Source organism: Panthera pardus, unplaced genomic scaffold (genome assembly GCF_024362965.1).
Source record: "Panthera pardus isolate Hobbes unplaced genomic scaffold, ASM2436296v1 HiC_scaffold_13, whole genome shotgun sequence".
In the NCBI taxonomy this organism is placed as follows: domain Eukaryota; kingdom Metazoa; phylum Chordata; class Mammalia; order Carnivora; family Felidae; genus Panthera; species Panthera pardus.
The window spans coordinates 121,309,255-121,321,894 of NW_026526688.1; the positions used below are offsets into that span (position 1 = coordinate 121,309,255).

Genomic DNA, 12,640 nt, shown 5'->3' on the forward strand with positions numbered 1-12,640 from the left:
CCAAATAAATACTACTTATATTTTTTTCTCCTTCAAAAAACATATTAAAATAAATATACATATATTGGGGTGCCTGGGTGGCTCAGTCAGTTAAGCTTCCGACTTCAGCTCAGGTCTTGATCTCCCAGTTCACAAGTTCAAGCCCCACGTCGGGCTCTGCACTGACAGGTCAGAGCCTGGAGCCTGCTTCGGATTCTGTGTCTCCTTCTCTCTCTGCCCCTCCCCCACCCATTCTCTCTCTCTTTCTCTCTCTCTCTCCCTCAAAAATAAATAAAACATTTAAAAAATTTTTAAATAAGTATACATATGATTTTACCGTCCATATATCACAAGATAATAAAATCACACTTTATATATGTAATAACACCTTACAAAAGATTTTAGTGAACACTCTAACCATTATGATTCCATTTGCCACAATAACCTTGTGGATAGGTAGGACCGCTTTATTAATTTTTCCCTTCTTATAGATATGGAAACACACTGTTGGCTCCCAGCAAGATAATTTATTACTGGAGATCATGCAGTTTGTAAGTGGCCAAGTAAGACTTGGCTTTAATCCAGGTCTTCTGACTTTAGTTCACAGCCATTTCCATCAGAGAAGCTAACATTTTTTGCTTTCCCAAGACATGAAAATTTAGATGGCCCTACCAACCCTGCCTGGAATTACCAAAAATTATTGCTATGTTAACGAGAAGTCGGTCAGTCACCGAAAACTTAAGAACAAGTTATTTTTTCAACATCTTAACTTCATAAGAAAAAAAAAAATTTAAAGAATTTCATAGGTACATATTTGGAGACACATTATCAGAATGTCTTCAGCTAATAGAATTATTAAAGCTCACATATTTACTGATATCTGAGAAAATTATATCACTAGGTCTACAATTATGACAACAATATGTGGGCCACATAAAAACTTAGATTTTCCTGGCAGTCATATCACAAATGAGAAGGAAACAGACAAAAATTCATTATTTCAACATACACATAAAAAAATAAAAATAGTTTTTAAAAACTACAAAAGAATACATTCCTTTTTTTCAAATGAACTTTTTAAATTTATTTACTTATTTTGAGAAACAGAGAGTGAGAGAGTACGAGCGAGAGTAAAAGAAGGGGAAACACAGAGAGAGAGAGAGAGAGAGAGAGAGAATCCCAAACAGGCTCTGTGCTGTCAGTACAGAGCCCAAAGCAGGGGCTCAAACTCACGAACCATGAGATCATGACCCGAGCCAAGATTAAGAGTCGAACACTTAACCTACTGAGCCACCCAGGAGCTCCATCAAATGAAGCCTTTGCAAAGAGGTGTGCATTTTACACTTATAGCCTATCTCAGGGCAGATTCACCACATTTCAAATGCTCGACAGTCACTGTTAAATGGATACAGACTAGGTCCAAACAGTGTAGGGATCCCAATCCTGAGATTCAGTAACCCAAATACCCAAAACTGAAAGATAGGAAGATAGCGCAACACTATAAAATATCAATAGTTCAGAACCAGTGCTGAGTGATGAAATCAAATGTTCGTCAAACTATCCAACTAATCCTTCAGAATAAAGGGTTTTCTGTGTCATCTTTATGAAGAAAAACTATCTTCAATTATAAACCAGTTGCCCTGCTAGATATTTTCATTCTAGTTTCCTTCTTGCAAAAAGATTTCAACTAGGTTTTTAAATTTAATATCCTACACATAAACTCAGCAGATATTTCTGCTTTGTATCAGTAGTGAGATAATTATTAAGAATATAGTTAAGGAAGAGGTAGGACTGTTCTCAACTATCCCCACCATTAGTCATGTTGCAAATCTGGAAAGAGGAACCACCTGTGAATCTGATGCGCTCATGACGCTTGATCTCATGCTATTCATGCTTCCTTGAGGCTATTTTCAAATCAAATGAGCTGATGAAAAGAAAAAAAAAATCAATTGGTAATGATGTGAAAATCAAGCTTAGGTTTTCAAGTCCCCAGTCTACAACATACATTGAAATAGTTACCAGGTGACTGGAAGCATCTGCTAGAGCAATCATTCTTTGCTGAAGTTTTACTCTTATAACGAGGAGGTGAATTAAAGATAGCTACACATATTCGCTGAGCATTATCCATAACAGAACATATACATACTCACAAAGCTTAAAATTGAAATAATTATATTTGTAAATACAATTTAATTCGAAAATATTGAGGAATCTCTTCCAACAGACCAATTTATTCAATGCTTTGACAAATGTTCACACATAAATTTATTTTAATAGGCCCACCAGGATATAGTTCGGTTAAGGCACCTTTACTATTATGAAATTATTATCACATGATCTTGCAAATTTTCAAATCAAAATTGCCTCTTCTAAATCAAATGCCACAAAATTCTCTGGTTACGGGGAGCCCTGAATGGCTCAGTCGGTTAAGCATCTGGCTTCAGCTCAGGTCATGATCTCGTGATTTATGAGTTTGAGCCCTGCATGGGGCTCTCTGCTGTCAGCACAGAGCCCACTTCAGACCTTCTCTGTGCCTCTCTCTCTCTCTCTCTCAAAAATAATTAAACACTTGAAACATTTTCTCCGGTTACAACCCATTATCAGGGACAACCTGCAGGAATTCTTATGCAGATATGAACACCCTCCATCCAAATGACAATGCTGGTCACCGCTCTTACCCATTCATTCATTCACTCACTCATTTATGTATTATGTATTTAATTATTTGTATCTGCATTGAATCTGTGACTCTTTTGTCAGGGTATATGCACAATTAGACAACCAAAAAAGCATTTCAAATTATATTTTTCATATCTCTTTTCTTCTACTTGTATTTCTCAACACTTGTGGAAGATTTTCTGACCACAATAACATATTCTGAAAACTCTCTTTTCTGTCGTGTCCATTTTATTCATAAAATACACTTACCTTTCTCAAATCTCCTCTAAATTTTCTCTGTGTAATTCTTCCACAAGCCCTGTCTGAAGACTTCTCTTCCCTCTCTCCTTCCTCCTATCTTAATTCCCTATTACAAAATCCCAGAGAACTCTCCTAGTAAAGGCGGAAACCTCCAAAGAAGCTGAGCAAAGAGAAATAAATGAAACGACAAAGCCTCTAACCCATTTTTTTTTTAATGGGAAAGCTAGGGACATTCATAATTCAATTACTTTTTTTTTTCCCATTACGCATCTATTCAATAAATATTTAGAAACTAGAAATAAGTGCAAAGAAGCCAAAATGAGATAAAAATCCATCCTATGAAGTGTTCCACTCTAGTGTTGTGTGTATGTGTATGGGGGAAGAAGGGGGGTTGCTCTTAAAATAAAATTTTATTAAATTTATTGAATTTGTTAAAAATGTATTTAAATTTTATTAGTATCTGGACACAAGCAATTACTGTGAAGTAAGAAGAGTGGGGAAATTGACAACATTCTGTAACAGAAGATAGGAAAGGTGAGTAAAGGAGATACACCTTCAACGATTCTCAGATGGGTGGCTCCCTTGTACGACAGGTTAAATAGTAGTGTCCATTGAAGAAACATAGGCATGAGAGTGAATCTGGTAAGTTTAATCTTGAAGAAGCAGAGCCGACAATATCTATTTGTAATATGTATATCCCTCCACATGAAGATGTGGTAGGAATTAGAAGCTTGGATCTCAGGGGCGCCTGGGTGGCTCAGTCGGCTAAGCGTCCAACTTCAGCTCAGGTCATGATCTCGTGGTTCGTGGGTTCGAGCCCCACATCCAGCTCCGTGCCAGCTCAGAGCCTGGAGCCTGCTTCAGATTCTGTGTCTCCCTGCCCCTCCCCTGCTTGTGCGCTCTCTCTCTCTCTCTCTCTCAAAAATAAATAAACATTAAAAAATGTAAAAAAAAAAAAAAGTAGCTTGAATCTCAGGGGAGATATCTCAACTGGAAATTCGGATTGAGACATCATCAGCGCACGCGGGGTGGTTGAAGAGAGTGAATACACTGTTGCAGGAAGAGTTCACACAGTGAGAATAAAACAGTGAAAAACACCAACATTTAAAGGATAGGTAAAGGATAGGCAGAAAGAAGATCAATATTGAATGGCAACAGGTGACATGTCAAGAGAGGGAATGTCACAGAGGCACTTGGAGGTGAGCATCACTAGAATGCTCAACTCCAGAGTCAAGCAGAGTCAAGCATGAGAGTTCCATTTCAACCAATAAATGATATTTATTTGATAGTAGTTCTACTTTAGGCTCTCAACAGATAAAAACCAAAAGCCAGTTCTGAGCATTTGTGGATGGCTCATTTAAGCACATGTTGGATAAATAACATAATGGGCATTTTATCTAGGCATTTCCCTAGAAATTCCCTTAATGCCTGCATTAAGAAAGTTAATCCTGCGTTGCTACCATTAGGAAGTAATATTCCCGAATCCAGTTCATTTCCTGCAGAAATGCCTTCCTGGATGGATTCTTTATTTTTGTTTCCTCAGTCATTATAGATAATAGATACACAAAGCTCCATTTTGAGCAATATAAACGTGATCTCTGCAAAATTCTAATTGAAAACATTGGGAGATGTGTACCCCGTAGCCCTTACATAAAGACCCACACAGTGGATGCCGTTTTGATTTTGTGCCGTTGAAGTTTGTTACTGCTGATGAGCTGTTCTGTGTAACAGAACAACATGAAGTCAACATATTTTTCATTTTGCCAGACTTACCAAGAAACTCAGAATTAAATCAGTACATTAATTCATTAATTTAATGCTTGGTAACAAAAAGATTTACCTCGTTATTTTTGTTTCTTTTTCAATTACATTTAAATGTTTAAAGCAAACTTAAATACGGTACTTCTTAAATAAAAAAGCAGCTCACCCTTCACCCCCCTATTTTCTCCCACACCTCTCCCCCAACGGAATTAGGGCACCTTTCCACAGTGGCCCCTAGTGGTTGTTATAATGCATTGCATGCCTTTCTTTTAAATTTTTTTTTTTTTTTCAACGTTTTTTATTTATTTTTGGGACAGAGAGAGACAGAGCATGAACGGGGGAGGGGCAGAGAGAGAGGGAGACACAGAATCGGAAACAGGCTCCAGGCTCCGAGCCATCAGCCCAGAGCCTGACGCGGGGCTCGAACTCACGGACCGCGAGATCGTGACCTGGCTGAAGTCGGACGCTTAACCGACTGCGCCACCCAGGCGCCCCTGCATGCCTTTCTTGAAAAAAGTTCAGACATGAAATCACATTAAGGAAAAATTCTGAGGATTATCATACCCTCGGTCCCCTTCACTATGTTCAGCAGCAAATAACTACTAACTGGGATAATGATGAATCCTTAGCATCCTCGAGAGAACTATCTCAGCACTATAAAAAGTCCCTTTGAGCTGGAAGGTAATTTGCATAACTAAGAGATATGGCAAAATAGTGCAATTTTCTATATCTGCACCAAGACAGTTGAACACCTATATAAATAAAATCTCGACAATGTCCTTGAGTATACTATATTTCTTGATTTAAATAGAAAAGTTATTTTAAAATTATCTGTGTGCATGTAGGGGGTGGTGGGGAGAATCACCATTTAAATTGTAGTAGAGGTCATGGCAGTGGATGCCACTTCTGAATGAGAGTGTGAAGAAATAAAGGTTTAGAAAACCTAGAATATGCCAAAGGGCACATGTAGGGGATGGAATAAATGAAGTCCACATTGGTAGGAGTGGAATTTGATTTTGAATAAAGTGGTAAAGTTTTGGTACAGTCTACGGATGATAAGGCCTGCATTTGGAATAAGAGTGAATGCCATTCTTCATGATTTTAACACCATAATCCTCAATCTTTGTTGCCTGTACCTACTCTTCTTCTATACCCCTTACTTAATAGTTTTCCGATGTTACGTATTTACTATTTAAGGTTATAAATTCCCTCAATACGTCACACCTCTGACATCAACTCAGAGCCCTTGAAAATCTGTGGTGATGTTTCCCCAGCGATTTCCTTGGTAGTTCATTTTGTTCTATTCTCTCAGCATTCTTAGTTTATACTTTATCACTTTTCCCCTTTTGGGTTTGAGGCAGTGTTTTAAGCCATGACTCCAAGAGATACCAAAGAAAGGCTGGTTGAGTGAAGCAGCAACATGGCTCAAACTCTAGGTCAAATGTGCAAATGATCACATACACACACATACATCTCCTTCTATAAGTACATAATAATTCTCTCAGCGCTTTCTCTTCGAACCATTAATACAATGCTATATTAAACCCATTTTCTCAAAGGAAGCTTTATCCATTTATGTAATTCTTATCCACACGTACTTCTCATAGCCTCACAGTCACATATCTTACCCAGTCACTACCACCCGGACTTATGGTCCACTGCCCTTCTGAATCTAGTACCATCCATGCATTCTAGGAAAAATTATTCTCAGCGATTCATAGGTAGCTGCATCTTCAAAAACCTTCCAGTTATCCTTCACCCTCTTTTTTCAATCACGTTTAACCATATGTAACTCCTTGACTGTTCGAAACTCTGGATATTACTACCTTCTCCAGAAGGTAGTAATCCTTCTGGATCCTCCTCTTAGATCTTCATCCTTCATAACTCTTAGCCTTCGTGATGTTCTCTAAAGACCCCATAACATAACTCAAATGTCACTCCTATACCTCATGGCACATTTTACATTACTCTATTATATCTCACAATACATTGTGATCTACTCTTAATCTAAAAACTGATTTGTATATTTAACCTGTGTTATTCCTATTTATTTAACCACCCCCAAATCCCTATCTGAAAAGAATTCTATCATGACATAGTGCTCACCTAAATAGGCACTCAATAAATACATGTTTGTGGGGGAAAAATATTTATGTTAATATAATTTCTTACATATCAAAATTTCCAAATCAAATTATTAGCTTCTCTTATACAGCCATCTTAAAAGGTAGGAAGAAAATAAAATTGGCACTAGAATTCAATGAAACCAACCTTAATAGTGAAGCTTAGTTTAAAATTTTCTTCTAGCTAATTGTCCTAATAACCCAGTAATATAACAATGGTGACATTCATCCATTTATGAGATAATTATTTGTTCAGCACCTAGGGTATTCCAGACACTGTGAATATGTCAGAAACAAAATGACAAACCCAACTGCCACCTAGAAGTCAGATAAGGATGAAAAGTCATACAATTACCCAAAACTAGAATTAAAATGATGTAATGGAACTGGGAAATACAACTATTATCCCACCATAATCTGTTGTTCTGAAAAAGTTAGATAGTGGAAAGAAAAAAATCTTTTTTCAATATAATTTATTGTCAAATTAGCTAACATACAGTGTATACAGTGTGCTCTTGGCTTTGGGAGTAGATTCCCATGATTCATTACTTACATACAACACCCAGTGCTCTCCCAACAAGTGCCTTCCTCAATGCCCATCAACCATTTTCCTTGCCCCCCCACCCCCATCAACCCTCAGTTTTTTCTCTATATTTAAGAGTCTCTTATTATTTGCCACCCTCTCTGTTTATAACTATTTTTTTTTCTTCCCCTTCACCCATGGTCTTCTGTTAAGTTTCTCAACTTCCACATGAGTGAAAACATATGATATCTGTCTCAAGACAAAAAGCTTCTGCACAGGAAAGGAAACAATCAACAAAACTAAAAGGCAACCAATGGAATGGAAGAAGATGTTTGCAAATGACATATCAGATAGAGGGGCTAGTATCCAAAATCCATAAAGAACTTACCAAACTCAACACCCCAAAACCAAATAATCCAGTGAAGAAATGGGAAGAAGACATGAACAGACACTTTTCCAAAGAAGACATCCAAATGGCTAACAGACACATGAAAAGATGCTCAACATCGTTCATCATCAAGGAAATACAAATCAAAACCACATTGAGATAGCACCTTACACTGGTCAGAGTAGTTAAAATTAACAACTCAGGAAACAACAGGTGTTGGTGAGGATGTGGAGAAGAGGAACCCTTTTGCATTGTTGGTGGGAATACAAACTTGTGCAGCCACTCTGGAAAACAGTGTGGAGGTTCCTCAAAAAATTAAAAATAGAATTACCCTACAACCCAGCAATAGCACTCCTAGAAATTTATCCAAAGGATACAGGAGTGCTGATTCATAGGGGCACATGTACCCTAATGTTAATAGCAGCACTATCAGCAATAGCCAAATTATGGGAGGAGCCCAAATGTCCATCAACTGATGAATGGATAAAAAAGATGTCGTATATATATACAATGGAATACTACTTGGCAACGAAAAAGAATGAAATCTTGCCATTTGCAACAATGTGGATAGAACTGGAGGGTGTTATGCTAAGGAAAATATCTTTTTGTTTTCTATTTATCTGACTCATAAGGAAGATATGAACCAACAAAAAAAACACTGAGCATGAATCCTGCTGCTGTGTGGATTCTATTCTTTTGAGGCAAGCAAGATGATATTTTCTTGCTTCTCCTTCCCCCAGGACATCATATATCCATACATAGAATGCAACACTCAGAAAATAACTGGTCAGAGAGTAGGAACGGGTCTTAAGCACATGCACGAAAAGAGCCAGATGAAGTAGAATATTCTGAGTACTACTCTTTTTCATCTAGTGCACTGATTCAATTTATTACAGAAAGAGGTTGGAGTGGGGGAGTTCAAGAAGGGCTGTCACATGTTGAACTTCAGAAGGGTTGCACTAGGTAAAAGGCTGTCCAACTCCAGGAATGGAAATGGAGACTACATGCAACAATCTGCTCCTCTCTTGTCATGTACATAAGATGGAACAAACAGGAAAACACTCAAGTGGCTGGTGAGTGAGATCAAAGGCAATCCGTAGACTATTTGTTTATAAACACCAGGTATAGATCTATTTCGTTCAAGGAAGAGGCAACAACAAGCAAGTTAAATACATTTTTGTGGGACAGGAGAACAGAGCATGATAATAAAGACTCAGAAGAAAAGCCTAAGTCTGAAAGTGATCTGCCACAAGAATCAGGGACAAGCTGGAAAAGAACATAATGTCTATATCACAGAGAAACCCACATGACAGCACAGGTTAAGAGGCCATGGCAGCATGTGGCAGCAAGTGTTTTGAAGATTCCAAGGGAACCAAATACAACAGAAGGATTTAAAATATCTTTTGAGTCAGTCAAGCACGGGAAAGAAAAAAGAGAGAGAACACAAACAAAACAAGAAATGAAGAGTCTATAATAACTACAAAAGATATATTATTTCAATTAGAAAAGAAAACTCTGTACAATTAGGGACTACTCAATTTAAAAATCTTGACAAAATGGGTGACTTTATAGGAAAACACAAGTTGCTCAGATTTAAGAAGAAATAAAAACCTGAAACCACCAAGACTATCATTTTTTTCCTTTGTGTGTACACTCCTCTTGGCTGAGACAGGTGTGAAGTCACTGCCAGGAAAGGAGCCCTCACCCTGCTCCCCAGCCTAGCAGACCAGAATTCTCTAATGGCATTCTACACCAAGCTGTGCTTAACCACCAAGTGTTATAGACTTGCTTTTGGCCCATTTCTTCCTCTAGAGCCTTGGGAAGAAGAGTGTGGTGGTTTGAGGGAGGATGGGATCCTAATAACCCAATCTTGCTGTAAGTTATTAAGGACATTCCAGAGCACTCCTCCTCCCTCATCTGTAACTATCTTTCGGAATCCCCTCCTCTATTCCCTCATTAAGATGTTGTATTAGTCTGCTAGGGCTGCCATACAAGATATCTCAAATAGGGATTCTTTTCTCATAGTTCTGGAAGCTGGAAATCCAAGATCAAGGTGCTGGCAGGGTTGACTTCCTCTGAGCCCTCGTTCTCTGGCTTGCAGATGGCCACCTTCTTGCCTCACCCTTGTGTCTCTTTCTGTATATCCCAATCTTTTCTTATAAAGATATCAGTCAGATTGGACTAGGGTCCACCTAAAGCCTCATTTAATCATAATTACTTCTTTAAAGACCCCATCTCCAAATATAGTTACATTCTGAGGTACTAAGGATTAGAGCTTCAACATATGAGTTTTGAGGGGACATAAAGAGCCTAATGTGTTATAGATGAACATAGCATGAGTTTAGGCTTCCCATGAATTTGGCCTATGATCTTTCACTAGAGTGTCTACTCAATTTACTCTGCTTTATATTTGTCTCCATGTGACTACGAAAAAGCTGCTTCTTACCTCTATGGATATCAAATTTCCTCTTTTACAAAATAAAGGGATTTTACCAGAGGAAATTTATGGTGTCCTAAAGCCTTAACAGAATCAAGACCCTAAGTCATTGTGTATAAATTCAGTCGGATGTTATAGTGAGAGGGTAAGACGCTGAGGAAAAAACTGTGAAAGCTCACGAGAAAGAGATGGCCAAGTTTCCTCTACAAAAATGAAAGCCCCATCCTTCTTCTCACCCCACCCTAGGGAGGCAGGAAGCAGAAGAAGGAAAAAAAAGAGTGTGCATCATGCAACTCTACTACCTTGACCTCTAAAGCCCTCAGGGAGGCCTGTCTGTAAGCAATCAGATGTGGACTTCTCAGTTTTCACACACATACGGAGCACAAACTGTTATTGTTATTTACCTACCTACCTACATATATACATGTTTAGACCATCTTACATGCATTTCTGTAGTTTGCAGTATTTATTTGGCAAGTGTCATGTTTGTTGTTTTACTTTTCTTCACTTTGAACATCTCTGGAAACGGGACACATCCTAAAATCACTCTGGCCAAGCTGCAGCCATGGTGGGCATGTGTACATAAATACTTGAAGGATGATGTGAAATTTGTAAGAAATTCGCAGAGACAATAGTGAGTCACCTTTTTAAGATACGCTGTCACCAAAGTTCTTGATGGCAAAGAGGATAATATTTTGTGGGAGGAAGAAAAAAGAATACTTAAACTAAGTGTTAAAAAATAAATCTTACAGCGCTATGAGTGTACTTAATGCCACTGAACTGTCCACTTAATAATAGTTAAAACATTAAATTTTATGTCATGTATTGTGTTCTCCTTTTTTAATATTTATTTATTTTGAGAGAGAGAGATCACGCGCATGAGCAGGGAAGGGGTTCACATTTATTTGTTTGTTTATTTATTTATTGAGAGAGAGAGAGAGAGGGATAGAGGGACAGAGGGAGAAAGAGAATCCCAAGCAGGCTCTGCACTATCAGCACAAAGCCCAAAACGGAGCTTGATCTCATGAACCGTGAGATCATGACCTGAGATGATATCAAGAGTCAGATGCTTAACTGACCGAGCCACACAGGCTACTCTATACTTTTCCACAATAAAAAATACAATAAAATAGATCAGGGGCACCTGGGTGGCTCAATTGTTTGAGCATCCAACTCTTGATTTCCGCTCAGGTCATGATACTGGGGCCATGGGATCGAGCCCTGAGTTGCACTCCATGCTGAGAGTAAAGCCTGCTTGGGGTTCTTTCTCCCTCTCTCTCTCTCTCTCTCTGCCCCTGTCCCTCACTTGTGCTCTCTCGTGCTCTCTCAAATAAAATAAAAAATAAAATAATTTTTAACTGTTTAAATAAATAAATCAGAAGACTCAGATTCTGAATATGAAGGAATTTATGAAATGCACTAACCAATCTATTTCACTTTTTTTCTTTTCATATGTGTATAAATGTAATATGTGATAAAAACCTATATCTAAATTAGACTAAATAATATCCTCTAGTAAATATAGAATAAGAGGGCTCAATGATAAAAAAAAATGTATCATGTCATAGTTAATTGGACTTTTTGTTCTCTCTAGGGGTATATGAAATAGTGATGTGTCTTACAATCAATGCATCTTAAATTCAATTAGATGTTATTTAATGTTTTTCTATGTGTCAGGAGCTATGGTAAGAATTGAGAAGATAGAGTAAAAATGGGTCCTGCCCGTTTGAGTTTACATGATCTTAGTACCTATAGTTACTAAAAACATAGTAAGAAAAATAATTAAATGAGAGATGGTGCTATCAGAGGGGAATGTATATGCTCTTGGGTCATGTCTCAGAAGGGTCTAATGTCATCTGGGAAGTCATGGAAACCCTCTTTGAAGAAATGATAATTCAGCTAAGACAGAAGGATGAGATGGGGCACCTGGCTGGCTCAGTTGGTTAAGCATCCGACTTCGGCTCAGGTCATGATCTCATGGTTTGTGGGTTCAAGCCCCACATTGGGCTCTGTACTGACAGCTCAGAGCCTGGAGCCTGCTACAGATTCTGTGTCTCCCTCTCTCTCTGTCCTTCCCCCACTCACACCCTGTCTCTGTCTCTCTCTCTCTCTCTCTCAAAAATAAACATTAAAAAAAAATTAAACATTTAAAAAAGACAGAAGGATGAGAGGCAATTAACCAGGAGTGAGGAAAGAATGACCCCCACTGAAAGGAGTGGTTTGTGCACAGGCCTGAAAGTAAGGGTGAGCAGGGCTAACTGGTAGACCTAATAAAGATCCAGCATAAGTGAAGGAGACAAAAGGGGAGGAGACAGACAGAAAGCTGGAGAGATGGGCGGGGGGATCGTGTCACAAGTTCCTTGTCTTCCCAGGTTGCAAAGGTTGCAGGTTGATACTCACATGGTGGCGTAAGGGGAGCTGAGTGCAACACTAGCAGCTTTGCTCGCCTTTGCTCGAGGTTGTGGGAATTTCCACTGGGTATCTTTTAGCAAACCACCTGTGTCATTTCT

General features: G+C 38.4%; 1 long non-coding RNA gene across 1 annotated transcript in view; it reads right to left on the minus strand.

Annotated features, from left to right (window-relative positions):
* Positions 1 to 1,100: 1,100 nt before the first annotated feature.
* The window catches only part of LOC109247330 (uncharacterized), a 44,688-nt gene continuing 33,148 nt past the window's right edge, over positions 1,101 to 12,640 (minus strand). The window contains exon 3 of the long non-coding RNA XR_002071697.2: positions 1,101 to 1,903. This is a non-coding gene — a long non-coding RNA (uncharacterized LOC109247330). The remainder of the gene's footprint in view (positions 1,904 to 12,640) is intronic.